Source organism: Haliotis rubra, unplaced genomic scaffold (genome assembly GCF_003918875.1).
Source record: "Haliotis rubra isolate DU_JTF1 unplaced genomic scaffold, ASM391887v1 Scf329, whole genome shotgun sequence".
Lineage (NCBI taxonomy): Eukaryota > Metazoa > Mollusca > Gastropoda > Lepetellida > Haliotidae > Haliotis > Haliotis rubra.
Window position 1 is genome coordinate 815,879 of NW_025767001.1, and position 15,255 is coordinate 831,133.

General features: G+C 40.3%; 1 protein-coding gene across 1 annotated transcript in view; it reads right to left on the reverse strand.

Moving 5' to 3' along the window:
- The window catches only part of LOC124284091 (leucine zipper putative tumor suppressor 2 homolog), a 118,983-nt gene extending 114,843 nt beyond the window's left edge, over positions 1-4,140 (reverse strand). The window contains exon 1 of the mRNA XM_046720149.1: positions 4,117-4,140. The gene's annotated coding sequence lies outside the window, so the exon portion shown is untranslated. The remainder of the gene's footprint in view (positions 1-4,116) is intronic.
- Between the last annotated feature and the right edge of the window lie 11,115 nt (positions 4,141-15,255).

Below are 15,255 nucleotides of genomic sequence, written 5' to 3' on the forward strand. Positions count from 1 at the left end.
CAGAGAAGGCTTTGGCAGTAGGGAAATTAATGTGGTTCAGGGACTGTGAGACAGACTAGGAGGACCCTAGAAATTGGCTTTACACACTGTACCCTAGTCTGTCTCACAGTCCCTGAACCGCATTATTTTCCCGTCTGCCCAGCCTCTTCTGAAATAAATGAAGTAATAAATGAAGCAAGATTTCACCAGGTTCTGAATCTCCCATCTCACCGGGGCTTCTTTTCATCACCCGATCCCATCTACAAGCATGGGTTGCTGAAGACCATCTGTAAAAGCCGTATCTTCAAGGGAGACAGCTTTTTAGACAATCATGCACTGGGTAATAAACGAAAACAAAACAACATCAAAATACTAGATATGTTGACATCAAATCATAGTGTTTAATTCAGTTCAATTTTAGGTCCACACTGTAACAATGACTATTTCAATTCTTATGATATGACATCAAATCATAGATGTTTAAATCCAGTTCAATACAACTAGCAAGTGAGTTTTATTTTCCACACTCAGCAATATTCCAGCTATATGGCGGCGGTCTGTAAATAATCGAGTCTGGACCAGACAATCCAGTGATCAACATCATGAGCATTGTTCTACGTGATTGGGGATACGATGACATGTGGCAACCAAGTCATCGAGCCTGACCACCTGAACCCATTAGTCATCTGTTACAACAAGCACGGGTTGCTGAAGATCAATTCTAACCCGGATCTTCACAGGTATCAAATCACAGTGTCTGACCACAGAATCCATTCAACTGCCTGGTACTACAGGCACATGTCTTGGAGGGCCTATTACAACTGAAACCCACACAGGCGATCTGAAATAAACCATATGGCCGAGGTTATGTCAAACCAATACATTTCAAGGATGTCTCACCTGCAACTCAATTTTTCTAATAATTAAGATAACAATTTTCACTGCCAAAGTTTTGGGAAAATACCTGGAATCTGAAGAATGCACCAGGCAATTCTAATCAGAGTGACATCTAATTGTAAAAACTGCAAAGAACTGCAAGTGTTTTACAATCAGTATATCGGTGTATATATACGTGATATAAGCATCCCTGCAATGCATGTATCACATTGCAGCTACTTGTGCCCAGAAAGGCTTCTATAAACTCCACCTAGGCAAGGATGGACAACAACAATATTTGGTCAAGCTGTGCCAATGGAATCTGACACAGACAATGTTAGTTCAGCAGTAACTGTAACCTGCTGAGAGAACCTAGTTCTTCTACAGACATATGGTGCTGTAAGTCACTGGATCTTAACTCATTGGTTGGGGGTGAATCAATGGAGGGATAGGTGGGAGCTGGGGTGGGGGTTAGAGTAGGGGTAGACTAAGGCTTAGTCTCTGAATATATATAATTTTGATAGTAACAAACAAGCCCATTTATATTGAAAAGGAGCCCTAGGGAGATCAGTGATTCAGAACCTGAGGAAATCTAGACTTGCTTTATTTAGGGCTTTAGCACTCACTGCAGAGAGGACTTGGCAGTAGGGAAATTAATGTGTTTCAGGGACTGTGAGACAGAATAGGGGTTGTGATGTGATTCGGGTTAGTGTATGTAGGGGTGGTGTTAATCAGGCTGAGTGTTTAACAGTCCCTGAACCACATTATTGTTCCTACTGTCTAGCCCTTGTGGCAAGACTAAAGCCCTACCTGAAGCAAGTCTAGATTTCCTCAGGTTCTGAATCTCCCATCTTACTGGGCCCCTTTTCAATTTTCCTACAATCAAAATTATAGATACTGAGAGTCTAGGGTTGTGGTGGGGGTTGTGCTCTGGCTCTGGTGGGTTTGGCAGTTGGGGTTTGGGTGGGGGTTGATGGTAATTATGGTAGTGTTGAATCTTTGATCATGCAGGACCCAGAGCTCGGAACTAGATGACATCATGGATTCTGGGCTGTGGGGATATCAAAGAATAGAGGTGTTGATTAGAACCTTGGGGATGGGAGGGAATGGATGACTGATGACTGAGTGGAGGGTGGGTTCTTTGTGTCAAGGTTGTACTGGACAACAGATCAGGACTAGGAAGGTAATTTCAGGGTTGGGTGTCAAGGTAGACAACAGATCAGGTCCTGGAGTTGGGCTATAGGCTAATCAATGGAGGGTGGGTTGGGGTGGGAATGTGAAAATGATTCGGATAACAGATCAAGTCCAGGGATTAGGGAGGGTGAATCTGCAGAGGGCTTATTCTTGGGGTGGAAGTGAAGGGTTGGTTCAAACATAAATGGAACAACAACTCAGCTCTTGGGATGACTGTGAGCCAGGGAAGATCTGAGACAAGAGGTCTTTGTTTGCAGGAACTAGACAATGGATCACTGAATTAGTGCAGTGTACATGAGTGGGTGAGGTTTAACACTCCTTTCAATGGCATTTCAATGATATCAGAGCATTTCAACATATAATGAGAGGGAAACTGAAAGTGTTTCAGGTCAGGCAGGCTAGTTTCTTGATGCCCCTGATCATGGATTATAATCAGGACAATTCTGGGATTCGAACCCAAGACTACCAGACAGCCCTGTGGACAATGGACATCAGTGGTGTAACGATACAGCAATATAATATTGTATTGCAATACAAGGCTCTCAATACAATACATGCGATTCAGTACAAGTTAAACTGATGAAAAAAATGGATAATAACCGAAACTGTTCAAGAACCAGTTCCAGCAGATTCTTTTGTATTTCTTGCTTGACTACAAATAGCATAACCTGCACTGAGCCCCCAAGCTTAAATGTTTCTCTCTTACAATATCCCATCATTGAGAACTGAAATTAGAAAACAGATAATTCAGGCTTGTGATTCACCTGCAAAAAGGAGAGAATATCGGCTTCTGAAAATAACTATTGTACATGTATCAGAATATGTATCATATTGCACCCATATGATACATGTCGTATCACAACCTCACTGTATCGTTACAAGTCGGGATGTGATCAGGCATGACTGTGATGAATGTTCAATGAACCAAGCATGCCAGTATAAAGCTGGCACTCCCTGACAGCTACATTAATAGAAGCATATCGTGTCAAGTATATCATATTAGGAAGTTTATCTGGAATATCGGAAACTGATCACCACCCATGATTATGCTTCTCTACTTAAACCGAAAAGTATCTTAATTAGCACCAGGGATTTATCTTTCAAACTAAGTGTACTTGGAAGCCAAATGTCAATTTTTTTAACCTTTTTGAAAATGTTCAAATACTCACTATTATGTTTAATTAAGGGATTTATCTTCCAAACTAAGTGTACTTGGCAGCCAAATGTCAATTTTTTTAACCTTTTTGAAAATGTTCAAATACTCACTATTATGTTTAATTGAAGAGGCAGCAGGGTAGCCTAACGGTTAAAGCGCCTGCTCGTCACACCAAAGTCCCGGGTTTGATTCCCCACATGGGTACAATGTGTGAAGCCCATTTCTGGTGTCCCCTGCTGGACATTGTTGGAATATTGCTTAAAGTGGCATAAAACCATACTCACTCATTCACTCACTCACTTTAATTTAGATATACTTTATCATGAAATGTTTGCACGTAATAATGAATATGTAACCAGAAAAGCCTCTTGATTAGACTAAAATCTACTCTCTGAATGAAAAATCGGTTCCTAAATTATTGTCATGAAACATAATGAAAAGGAACCAGAGACTTTCTTCATTTTAAGCCTGAAACTGTGGTAATCTAGACCTGCCACATATTCTAGACTTGCACGGGCTTCTTGGATATATTTGTTTCAGGGTATGTATGACACTCTGACTTCTTTCTATTTAGAGGCCGTTTATCGGAATGACAGATAAGTCGCGTCTGCTAAGCAATAGCATTAATGATAGCCATAGTAAAATAGATTGATATATATGTATCCCAATTTGGGAGGTTGAACTGACATTTGCTGACTTATTGGACAAATATCGGTGTCTGAGCAGGTCGAGAATAATCCAATAATACAAACAAATAAGCCATGAACACAGCTCAATACAAATACCACCCACACTTTCAGATCAGGAGAGCTGACTGTTTAGGTTTACTGAATAGTTTGAATATTTCAAGAAAACAAAACCTGAAACATCAAACAAATTTCATCATTGAAATATCCAAATTTCATACTTACTCCGAACACAATATCCCAGCCATGCTCCAACACACGCATCTGAAACCCGAGACCTCCCCAAAATTCAAAGAATAATATTTTGAAAAGTTTCCAGCTTCACACCTATCTGAGGCCTGTCACGATTGCTTCCGAGCATATCTTTGTTTTCTTTGTATTGTTTTTGGCCAGATACCAGTATAACAGAGCAAACAAGCCGACTATTTTATCTATGTTTATTTAAGGTGGAATAATAACTTCTGCAGATGCCCTGCACGGGACGTCCTGGGGTTAACAGGGATCACGGGGAGGTATAACACGAGACTCAGCTGAAATCCTACTACTGTAAACATACACAACTTGTTTGTGTGGCATTTTAATGTAATGTTATATGTGTAAAAACATTCCACATTTATTCATTTCAGATTGTGGGAAATATGTAAGTATGTGCTTATCCTTGAATGGCAGATTAAAGGTGCATTGTTCATTTGTGAGAGAGAGTGAGTGAGTGAGTGAGATTGGCTAAGTGAGTGAGTGAGTGAGTAGGATTGGCCAAGTGTGAGTGAGTGAGTGAGTGAGATTGGCCGAGTGAGTGAGTAGGATTGGCCAAGTGTGAGTTAGTGAGTGAGTAGGATTGGCCAAGTCTGAGTGATGAGTGAGTGAGTGAGTGTGTGAGATTGGAGTGAGTGACTGAATAGGATTGGCCAAGTGTGAGTGAGTGAGATTGGCTGAGTGACTGAGTGGGATTGGCCAAGTGTGTGAGTGAGTGAGTAAGTAAGTAGGATTGGCCAAGTGTGAGTGAGTGAGTAAAATGAGTGAGATTGGCTGAGTGACTGAGTAGGATTGAGTGAGTGAGTGAGTAAGTAAGCAGGATTGTGAGTGATGAGTGAGTAAGTAGAATTGGCCAAGTGTGAGGTGGAGTGAGTGACTGGGATTGGAGAGTGTGAGTGAGTGAGTGAGTAGGAGTGGGGATTGTGAGTGAGTGGATTGGAGTGAGTGTGAGTGAGTGAGCTGAGTGAGTGAGTAAGTAGGATTGGCCAAGTGTGAGTGAGTGGGATTGTCCAAGTGTGAGTGGGTGAGAGCAAAATGTTCAGGAAATCAGGAAGAGAAGCAGCTCTCTTTGGTGAACTGACATACTTATAAACCTCAGCGTCTCAAGGCAGGATTAAAACCCACGATCATTAGTTCCTGTCATTTGATGCAACTCTGCACATAGAAATGTCACCTTAGATGAGTGAGTGAGTGTTGATTTTAATCCAATAATCCAGCTAAATCACAGTGGCTTTCATAACCAGTGGTTAACAACATGAGCACCTAGCATCACATAAGATCTCAGAGGTACCCATGGAAATAGTAGAGGGTAAACTTAAATTTTGTAATCTAGCCCTCAGGATCAGTAGTTTTACAATGTATTAATCATGAGAGTTTCATGTGAAGTTGGAGCCATAATCTATGTATTTTGGTTGACACAACTTTTCTAGGCAACTTTGTTGATGGATGGGATTTAAGTGAAGTGTGAATATTGGGTCGGACTATGTATGTGTCGTAGTTCATCAAGAAAAGAAAGAGATTTCCTCTCCACTGAATTTACTTGGCGCCAAAAAGACTGCAGGAGGTGACATGTTTGGTGGGAAGGGAAGCAAGGATGAGTGGGTGAAAGAGTGAGTATAGTTTTAAGCCACTTTTAGCAATATTCCAGCAATATCATGGCGGGGGACACCAGAAATGGGCTTCACACAGTGTACCCATGTAGGAATCGAACCCGGGTCTTCAGCATGACAAAGAAACGCTTTAACCACTAGGCTACCCCACCATCCCCTGAAGCAAGGATGAAAATCTATTAACTTATCTACTACTACCTCAAGACTAAGATCTATTGCAAATAGAGCCAACTGTGTAAGAAAACCTTGACTTTTATTGATAGACTGCACATGCCTAATGGATCCAATCTTAAGTAAATAAATCTGTAATAAATGAATACAAAAACATTTGGATTATATACAGAATGTTCTAAATTTGGTCTGTAGAAGTTGTTTTGTTAATATTTCAGTTTAAACTCAAATAAAGCGAAATAAAAACTTTAAAACTTAATATGCTACATGACAGATTTTGTCTGTGTAATCTGGGTCACACATGTGATGCATATGATGATATATAATCTCAATGAGGGCCTCATGTTTCTTCTCAGAAGCCCTGATAGAGCATGACTAATATCATCAATTTCCTGTTTACCAAGTCACAGGTTGAAAACTATTTCATTCTCTTGTCAACACCGCAGGAATAGTGAAACATGCATATAATATAATTCAGATAGACATATAACAATTTTATGTGAATGTATGTGCATGTGTTGTTGTCAATCTGAACACAACAACGCAATTGTATGAAGTCACATGATCACCTTCGACTGCCTCCGTGGTGTAGTGGTTAGAGCGTCCGCCCGGAGAGCGGAAGGTCGTGGGTTCGATCTCCGAAGGCGTCATACCAAAAGACGTTAAAATATGGTACTTGTTGGTCCCTGCCTGGCGCTCGGCATTAATGGGTACAACAAGGACTGGTCGGCTCGGAGTCAGTATAATGTGTCTGAGTGGGGTATTCATGCTTCACTGCGGCATGGTATCTCAGTGAGCTAGCACTATTAAACCAGCTTAAGTCTGGGCTAGTACAAGCAGCCGCACATACACATACACACGCATGCCCGTCGTCATATGAGCGAAATATTCTCAAGCACGACGTTAAACCCAATTTCACCTCACCTCACCTCACATGATCACCTTCAATCTTACCAAGGTTGAAGGGGTCGCTGTCTGTATACAGAAATGTACCTTGGTCAAATCAAAATACAGAAACGTAACTTGGGATGAGTCCATTTGTGCCGTCTTCTTGTAGTACTGTTGCATGAGATGCATTTGATCGCATTATATAAGAAACGAACATACACAGTAACAAATATTTCGCAATGCACAAACCCACTTGCGATCAGGTAAATGTAAACAACAACATATGGTTTCAGTTTTAGATTGAGGAATATGGAATTGTCCACCGTTAAGGGTACCGGTAGTCTGTCATACAGACCCTGAAGCAAATATATCCAAGAAATCCCACGCAAGTCTAGAAAATGTGGCAAGTCTAGATATCCACAGCTTCAGGGTCTCTGAAAATGAAGAAAGCCTTCTGGGCTCCTTTTATTATATATATATTTTTTTTCACTATGAGCCTTTTTTCTGTAAAATATGTTCATTTCAGAGACTAGTTGTTAGTCTAGGGTACCGGTACCTTTCTGTATTTTCACTTTATATTTGGTACATTTCTGTATTTCTTTTGGTACATACAGCTGGAAAATTGCAGAGTGCAGTATTAAAAACGAAGAAACATTGTGGCCAGAAGATCAAACGTCAGTGAAAAGGAGCCTAAATGAAATGGAGATTCTGAACATAGGGATAATCTAGACTTGCTTCCCTTAGGACTATAGTGAGTGAGTTATATTTACTTGGCGCCAAGAAGACTGCAGGAGGTGACATGTTTGGTGGGAGTTAGTGAGTGATATTAGATTTACGCCGCACTCAGCAATATTCCAGCTATATGGCGGCGGTCTGTAAATAATCGAGTCTGGACCAAACAATCCAGTCTCAACAGCACCAGCACAATCCAGTGATCAACAGCATGAACCAAGTCACCGAGCCTGACCTGTTTGGTGGGAAGGGAAGCAAGGATGAGTGAGTGTATGAGTATATTTTTATGCCTCTTTTAGCAATATTCCAGCAATATCATGGCGGGGGATACCAGAAATGGGTTTCACACATTGTATCCACATGGGGAATCAAACCCAGGTCTTCGGCGTGACTCTTTAACCACTAGGCTACCCCACTCTGCTGCCCCTCTTAGGGATACAGCATTACACTACAAGAGGAGTAGAAGGGGAAAATAACATGGACAGGGACTGTGAGACAGACTATCAGTGGACATTCACACTCCAACAGGCATCAATATGCACATGTTTATTTTGTGCAAATTCCATCTGAGGCATACAAAAGAAACGGAAGGAAAGCTTCCTGGAATCTATGTGAAGTTAAGTCTCCTCAGAGACACTGGGCAAATCTTGGCTTGCTTTGTAAATGTGCAGACATACTCCAGAATTCCAACATTGCCCTTCTCTTTGAAAATTTTTCTGTTTCTAAAACATCAAATTTGTTTAAATATCGTACCTCAGGTTCTCATAAATCCTTAAAACCGAGACCTATACTTTTTGACATTTCATATGCTTTCATGTTTCTGAAGCTAATATGAATGAAACGTGACAGGAATGAAAGAGAAGTGTGTAGATTTCTTGCAAGGGATCCGACATAATTAGATCTAACACAACATTCCCTTTCAACTAAGGGGCACTTCAACGCTTATTTGCAATAGCTGTGTGAAGATGAACCACTTCATATATTCTGGCAGACTTACAGTTAGTCTCTGAGAATATACTATTTCGGTAGAAACAAGCAGCTTCATACTTATTAAAAAAATGGCCTCAAGATGGTAGATTAAGAACTTTGTGAAAATGTGTACTTGTTTTATTTAGAGCTATAGCACTTCAACTACAGTCCGTTTGAGTCAGAAACGGACCGATGAATTGCAAATTGTATCATTGTACAAAATTGCCACAGAAATATAAATAGTACACATGTTTATCATGTACTAATACCCAACAGCTTTCTTATATTTGAAAATTTTCTGGACTCCACCAAAAAAGTTCTTTAAGAAACTATCATCATTGAAAACGCAAAAGTTGTTATCTGTCGCTGCGGAGTGAAACCGCAGAAATGGAACAGCCACTATCTCGTCGTGCACGGGATACACATGCCTGATGAAAAATGAAGTTGAATGCTGACGTGAAACAGTTGATGATTAAAGTGTACGATTTTTCTGTGCTGAAGCCGAAAGGGGCAAACCATTTTTATGCCATTTATAAATTCCGTAAGCGGGCAGCAAAAGCTTTAGGAGTATCAGCAAGGGTACTGACAAATGTTCTGGAACACAAACATTGTGAGGGTGATGCGAAGCAGGTAGGGGTCGTGTCAAAATCACACAAATTAAAACATTTGGACAACTTTCAAAATTCATCGGTCCGTTTCTGAATCAAACGGACTGTAGTCTGTCTCACAGTCCCTGAACCACATTACTTTCCCTACAGCCTAGCCCTCCCTGCAATGCTAAAGCCCTAATTGAAGCAAGTCTAGATTTCCTCAGGTTCTGAACCTGTGGTCTCCCTGGGGATCCTTTTCAATTTAAATTGGTTTATTTGCTACAATCAAAATTATACATATACAGAGACTAAGCGTTCATCTACACTTCAGCAAGGGCTGGGTGAAAGGTAGAATAATGCATGGTCCCTGTTTATTACTGCACATGTCATGCACCATTTGAAAGGTTTAATCCCAACATATTCATAAATATGAAAGTTATTTTTTATCATAATATTCAAATAATACAACAACAATTTAAATAAGTTAAGTTTTAATGTAAATGTAAGTTTACACGTTATAATGTCCAGATAAACCACGAAGGAAGCAAAAAATGCAGCAATTTTTTTTCCATTTGTATGTCATCATATCCCATTACCGTTTTCTTCTAAATTTTAATTTTTATGAAAATTATTATAAAAAGATATCTGAAATAATATGTATGGCCGGCTATTTCCCGACAACTGGATAAGAAGAATCATACCCGTACCTTTCGTACGAAAGTTTTGGGTAAAATCATCTTATTCTGAACGGGTTATGCACAAAATCACCACCTTGTGGAACTTAGTTGTCATATCGCGCTTGGTTATGACCTGTGACGAAAATGCTTCAAGCATATATTTTAGCATTAAACATCGTGTGCAAGCGTGAAGTTCGAGGCGACGAAAGCCGAAATGTTATTTGGCTTCCAAAAAGATGGAAAATAGTAACTAATGATGTATGTTTGACAACTTTTATGAGTACTGTTCTTGATTTTATTCTTTAGTTTATTCGATTTATTTAATTATTTCCTCGAAACATCATTACTTTGCTCTTTGACCAGTCTCTGAAAATACATCATATTAGAACCAAATAACTCCATGTATATTTTAAAGGATCCCAATGAGCAGGGAGATTGAACCTGAGGAAAATCTATAATTGTGTCATTTAGGGGTGTTGCAGAAAGGGCTGGGCGGAGGGTAAATAATATGGTTCCGGACTGTGAGAAAGACTGATGTTCTGGAGATAATTGTAATGGCCTCCCTTACCCCTCTGTGAGGGAGCTATTGACAAACCAGGCTTGGCACAGTGGGCAGGTTCCCAGGGAAGGATGATGAAGGTGACAGGCTGATGGTGACAAGGGCTAAGTACACTGAAGACCAGCTCGGTCTGAACCCAAGCCAAGGATGAAATAAGTGATGACATGTTTGTAAACACAAGGCCTGTGTGAGCTCAGTCTTGGCCCTGTTTGCTGATTTTTATCTTTCAAGCTCGACTACCTGGTCATTTTTTGTAGCTGTGTCTTTATTTCATTAACCAGGGGAGGTGATTACACTGATGGAGTCTCACCTCACTGGTGTTAAGATGGGAACTGGCTTGTGTTACAAACTGGATGTTATTGATGGGAGATGTTATAATTGACTTGAGTGAGTGACTATGTAGAATTTTACATTTCTTTTAGCAATATTCCAGCAGTAACAGACACCAGAAATGGGCTTCTCACATTCTACCCATGTGGGGAATTGAACCCAGGACTTCGGCATGATGAACAAACACTTTAACCACTAGGCTACCCCACTGTTCCTCAACTGAGGTGGGGCGGTTGGGTAGCCAAGTGGGTAAAGCGTTGGCTCGTCACACCGAAGACCCGGGTTCGATTCCCCACATGGGTACAATGTGTGAAGCCCATTTCTGGTGTCCCCCGCCATGATGTTGCTGGAATATTGCTAAAAGAGGCATAAAACCAAACTCGCTCAACTGAGGTGAATCCCATTTCTGGTGTCCCCCACCGTGTTATTGCTGGAATGTTCCTAAAAGCGGTGTGACTTGCTCACTCACTCATTTGAGTTTGGATTGACCATAATAAAATTAGATTATATGTAACACTTTGTTACAGACATGTTCCACTCATCTGTTCAAGATAATCCAAACACATTAAATTCAAGGAACAAACTTAGAACATATAGAAAATTTAAATCTGAAATCAACTTTGAACCATACCTGCAACACTGCAAGATAAAAAAACACCATATCCACTTCACAAAACTAAGACTGAGTGATCACAGGCTAAAAATTGAACTGGGTAGAAGAACAAGACCACCTACACCTTTTGAGGACCGTCTGTGTGATAAATGCTCTGTCCTTGAGGATGAAGAACACCATTTCATGTGTTGCACTAAATATTCAGATGCAAGAAAGTCCTTATTTAACTCCCTTTCCTCTAAAATAAATAACTTTCTCAGCCTTACTACCACTGAAAAATTTAACCTCCTTTTTAGAAATTATTTGCTACCACATGTACAACTTTAAACAAATACAGAAGATCTGATTGTCCTAGGCCATTATTATTATTATACACATTTGTATTATTGTATGTTTTGTTACTCATCATATATATATGATTCATTATATATCTTGTTTATGTAGTTTATAGAATAGTCACTGTTTCTGTATGGAGGTGAAGTGAGGTGAAATTGGGTTTAACGTCGTGCTTGAGAATATTTCGCTCATATGACGACGGGCATGCGTGTGTATGTGTATGTGCGGCTGTTTGTACTAGCCCAGACTTAAGCTGGTTTAATAGTGCTAGCTCACTGAGATACCATGCCGCAGTGAAGCATGAATACCCCACTCAGACACAGTATACTGACTCCGAGCCGACCAGTCCTTGTTGTACCCATTAATGCCGAGCGCCAGGCAGGGACCAACAAGTACCATATTTTAACGTCTTTTGGTATGACGCGGTCGGGGATCGAACCTGCGACCTTCCGCTCTCCGGGTGGACGCTCTAACCACTACGCCACGGAGGCGGCTCGTAAGAGGTAACTAAATGGATCAGATGGGTGTGCTTGATGTGTTCATAGGTCATAGTACCCTTATTGCAGGGATCAGTACTCATGACATCAATCACTGGACTGTCTGGTCCAGATAGTAATAATGTCAGATTGCCAACATGAAGGTTGAATGCTGCAGCAGGCTACGTTCAACAACAAACAAACAAAATTCACCTTCCTCGGACCAGTGGTTTCTCAGGAGAAAATGTTAACAGACACCAACACCACTAGACTAATGCTTAGTCCCCGAAAACATATATAATTTTGATTGCACCCCATTTAAATTGAAAAGGAGCCAAAGTCAGATGGGAGATTTGAACCTGAGGAAACCTAGACTTGCTTCATTTAGGGCTTAAGCATTGCAGGGAGGGCTAGGCACTAGGGAAAATAATGTGGTTCAGGGACTGTGAGACAGACTACAACGCCACAAGATGCCCAACAAGCAGGCCATATTCTCATTTAACTTTCAGTCAGATGAACTAATAAATTTCTTAGCTCAGAAGAGAACTCAAGGCAATCTCCCTGTCCCTCAAAATACGTATACCTGACAATAACAAATCTTTAGCGTTTCTTGTCCAAATTGTCTATCCCCTCTAAAATTATGGCATTGTGCCCAACATGTTCCCCTTCCAATATTGCGAATGTACCGGTATATCACTCCTCATTTCCTTGATGTGCGTTATTGGCTGCCTGCTCTACACAAGCACACAACTGTTCAATGACATGATAAATCACTACGATAGTAGTCTAATGTAAACAGTGTGTTTTGCCATCATAAAACTGGACATGTTGGCAAACATACAAGTCAGTCTCAAGGAGAAACTGCTGCTTGACAGGAAATGAGATCTTTGAAATCATCTAATATTCAAGATGGCACTTTGGAGAACTTTTCATAAACTGGCTGAGAAACCGAACTGAATTTTGATTTGATAAAGATTTGTCAATAAGGCCAGACCAATTTTATTTCTTGATTTACGGATCCGCCGGTCGTATTTTTTCAAGAATAAGAAAAAAAAAAGAAGTTAATTTTCTCTGCTCAAACAATAAAATCCTTATGTTTTTATTGGCTAAAAAGTAAACTTACAAGAAAAATTGTTTTTGGATTGTTTTTTGCCCCATATACACTTCATCAATTGCCAGAAGAAAAATACTCTTAATATTTCGAAGGAATATTACTTTGACTGGTGATCTAAAAAAAAATATTTTTCCTCCTGCATTTAGGTTTTTTGAGGACAAAAATCCGTAAAACAAGAAATAAAATTGGTCTGGCCTAATGGTAAACATTTGAATAATCAATTACATTAATATCTTTGTCCATATGGACTCCTCTAAATACGACCAGTGACTGATAAGTTCTGAGTGTCAGGGTGGAGACAGGATTGAAAGACATTTAAGTGATTTGTTTTCAACATAATCCCTACCACATTGAGTCCACTTTTACAAACAATGGAGTAATTTTATCATAGTTTTGTAGACATTCTCATGTTGTCTGTGATAAACATCTCCACTTCTACAACATTATTGTTTGAGTCAAAGTGGGTTCCATCTATAGGTTTCTTCATGTTTGGGAACAGATGTAAGTCTGATGGAGACAAATGTCATTGAAGACACACTTGTGAATCGTAGACCTGGCCATGGTCTGTGCACTGGTGTTACGTTGTTCTCATGGAAGAGCACAACTTTTTGGCTTTCCACTTTACTGAGTTCGAATTTCATTCTGTTATTGCTTTAAAGTGAGTGAGTGAGTGAGTGAGTGAGTGAGTATTGTTTTTAGCAATATACCAGCAATATCACGGCAGGGGACATCAGAAATGGACTTCACACATTGTGTGCACGTGGAGAATCGAACCCGGGTCTTCGGCGTGATGAGCGAACACTTTAACCACTAGGCACCCCACTGCCCCTTATTGCCTTAAAATGCAGCAATAAATGGTCTGTGTACTGTCTGGCCTCTCTGAAGATATTCCACCATGATACCTTCCTCACTATCCCAGAACACGAAGGCCATAATGTTTCGAGCTTATAAGATAGTCTGCCTATTTTACTGGTGGTGCAGTCATATGCTTCAAATGTTTCCGCTGTTTTTTGACTGAAAGTGAATCTAGGTTTAATAAATAGTCACAACTTGTTGCAAGAATCTTTCTGGATTAACTTCAAACAGAATTAGATTATAATGAGAGTTGTTCCAATTGCATTTTTTATCAGATTTCATAAGTGCTGGAACATAACGAGCTGACACTTTCTTCATTGCCAAAGCTTCTGTAATAATGGAGTGAGTGAGTGAGTGAGTGAGTGAGTGAGTGAGTGAGTGAGTGAGTGAGTGAGTGAGTGAGTATTGTTTTACGCCGCACTCAGCAATATTCCAGCTGTATGGCGGCGGTCTGTAAATAATCGAGTCTGGACCAGACAATCCAGTGATCAACAGCATGAGCAGCAATCTACACAATTGGGATACGATGACATGTAGTCAAGACAGCGAGCCTGACTATCCGATCCCGTTAGTCGCCTCTTATGACAAGCATTGGTTACTGAAGATCAATTCTAATCCGGATCTTCACAGGTAATAATGGAATGTACTCTGCACTTGCAATATGACTTCTGGACTTGTTTAAAAGCATGTTGTCTGATGCTCATGATATCAATCACTGAATTTTCTGGAACAGATTGGATTGACATTTTGCAAGCAAATATTTAAAATTCCGTATCTTACAATATGACATCTCCCTTCAACTTCTATTACCACATCCTGATTACATCCATTCTCTTCCCACAGAGGTTACTTGTCATATCTTCCTACGAACCTCTGTTCTAATACGGTCATATTTCCCGGTTCTCGTAAAATCCCCTAGCGGCAAAAGATCGCAACACGAATTATCTCCCTTCTTTCTATCCAATCAGAACACGTGTTACATCGACTTAGATTCAACTTGACTAACACAAGCAAATGTTAGGCCACAAATATCCCCCGTCTGCCGGGGACTTGTGTTGATGTTACACACAAGACGTTTAATGGCTAGCTTGTCCGTTGGTACGAGGGCGATGGAGACGCTACTGATCTGCCATAACATGACTGAGTTGTGTCTAGAAGAAACGTTTGTGCATCGCGCAGGGGTAGAGGTTTA